This window comes from Penaeus japonicus, unplaced genomic scaffold (assembly GCF_977035675.1).
Source record: "Penaeus japonicus unplaced genomic scaffold, GWHDUDI00000001_assembly GWHDUDI00000004, whole genome shotgun sequence".
NCBI classification, from domain to species: Eukaryota; Metazoa; Arthropoda; class Malacostraca; order Decapoda; family Penaeidae; genus Penaeus; species Penaeus japonicus.
In genome coordinates this window covers 29,663,262-29,665,761 of record NW_028234406.1, presented here as the reverse complement: position 1 = coordinate 29,665,761, position 2,500 = coordinate 29,663,262, and positions in this window count along the sequence as shown.

The following is a 2,500-nucleotide window of genomic DNA, read 5'->3' as shown; positions in this document are numbered from 1 at the left end:
TTTACCTATTTTTGAAAAGAAGTCGTTAAAATACTCTGTGCTTTGTGTAGAACTTGTACGATTATCAGTGTGGTGTTTGTTGCTAGGTACGATTGACTTAATAATTTTCCATGTTTTATCCGAATTGTTTTTATATTCTATGAATCTGTTTCTGAAATAATTTGTTTTTGCACTTTGTATTAACTGTTTAACATTTTTCTTTTTTATTTTATAATCTGCCTTAAGGGCGGCGTCATTTCTGTTATTTTTGAGACTATGGTGTACATTATTTCTGTCTTTAATAGCCCTCTTGATGTCGTCATCTATCCAAGGAGCAGGGGGACGTCTGACGACTCTCGTTACAAGAGGTGCCAACGCGTCAATACTGCTTTTAATCACTTCCGTAAGGATAGTTACCTGTTTGTCTACATCATCTGTTGAAAAGATATTTAAGAGCATCGTCTCTTTAGATCTGATGAGCTCGATGAATGATTGAAGATTATAATGCTTAAGGTCACGAAATGTTTTTGTTAACATTTTTCTTTTTTATTTTATAATCTGCCTTAAGGGCGGCGTCATTTCTGTTATTTTTGAGACTATGGTGTTCATTATTTCTGTCTTTAATAGCCCTCTTGATGTCGTCATCTATCCAAGGAGCAGGGGGACGTCTGACGACTCTCGTTACAAGAGGTGCCAACGCGTCAATACTGCTTTTAATCACTTCCGTAAGGATAGTTACCTGTTTGTCTACATCATCTGTTGAAAAGATATTTAAGAGCATCGTCTCTTTAGATCTGATGAGCTCGATGAATGATTGAAGATTATAATGCTTAAGGTCACGAAATGTTTTTGTTATCGGTGGTCGCTTTGGTTTCTTTATATTTAATGTGAGTGTGAGAAGTTCATGGTCAGCAATATGACACGGGATGACATCCGTATGATGGATAATGTCTGACCTGTTAGTTATTATTACATCTAATAAGGATGAGGTGTTTTCTGTAATACGTGTAGGTTTATCTATAATTTGTTCTAGTTTGTTTTTCTTTATTATCTTAGCTAATTTAGCATTAGATTTAGTCAAATCATCATTTAAATCACCTAAGATAAAGAATGGTTTATTTTTCAATGACATTTCTCTAAAGATTTGTTCTAAGTATTCAAAAGATTCTAAAGTTGCATGAGGATGCCTATAGACTACGCCAATAATAATGGAAGGAAGCATGTTGCTCTGTACGGTAACCCAGACATCTTCTACGGCAGTATTATTAACTGCTGTAGGAGATATCATGGTTGATTTCAGGTTATCCCGTACATACATACATACTCCTCCTCCACGCCCTGCATCGCATCTATAGATATTGAAATTTGGAACAGTTATGAAATTACTAACCATTTCTGGTGGAGCCATGTTTCACTGATGCACAGAATGTCTATGTTTCTCTCCTCAATTAGCATTTTAATTTCGTCAAAGTGCCCGAGGAGAGATTGTGCGTTAATGTGTTCTATTTTTATGACCTCGTGCGATCTTGTCACAGGCATTGCTGACGGCGATGCCTGGTCAAACGTTCTGGTCGTTCTTGTACTTGTTTCTATTTAAGAACACTTTCACATTTGCGGGGAAAGCGTCTGAGTTTATGAAAATATCTGGCTTTATGTCCTTTCCTCTTACTGACACTGTAAAACTGGTGTAGTAATCATGGGTCATCTTGGTGCGGTGTGCTTTTACACTTGTTATGTTTTCGAATTGTTCACAGAGGTGATTTTCAATGTCCTCTTCATTTGTGTCTGGATGACAGCTGGTAATATAGAGGTACACTGTGTCAGGTCGGTCTGCTCCTTTTAGCGGCTTTGGAGTTTGTTCTTCTCTTGCTTTTCTTTTGTTGTTCCTTGATACGACCTTGACATAACCTTCGTCATCGTCGTCTTGGGTGGATTGTGCTTGTTTCGTTGTTTCGTGATTGACTCTTGTTTTCTCAGCATAATTATTGATTATGACTGAGTGCTCTGCTGGAGGCGGGGGGGCAGGAGGGGGGGCGGAAGCTCCTTCCACCTGCTGCTGAGCTGTTTCCTCCCAGTGGCGGTTGGGATCGAGTTGCTCTTGCTTGTTCTTCTTTTGTTTCTTTTTGGAGCTTCGTTTAGGGGATACCTGTGTAGAAGCTTCATGCCTGGTCTTATTCTGCATACCTGTTTTCGGTCTGACGGAGAGAGAGTTCGTGGTTGAATCATGCTTCGGGGAGGCGGGTATGTCTCCTGTAGGGGCGGGGGTCTGCTGGCTGGGAGCGTTGATGGTGGGGCGCGTAGATGGCTCAGCAGAGTTGGGGACCGGCGAGTCAGCAAGGGCACGAGGCGGCTGGCTGACCGTAGGCAGGGGGAGGGAGGATAACGGGTGGGGAGGTCCAGGCAGGGAGAGAGAGGAGGGTATCGGGTGGGAAGGATTGCTGGTCGTGGGTATCGGGGTGGAGGTAGGGGGAGGAGATGCAAACGGAAATGTTTCGTATGCATTCTGCCCATGGGTGGGAGA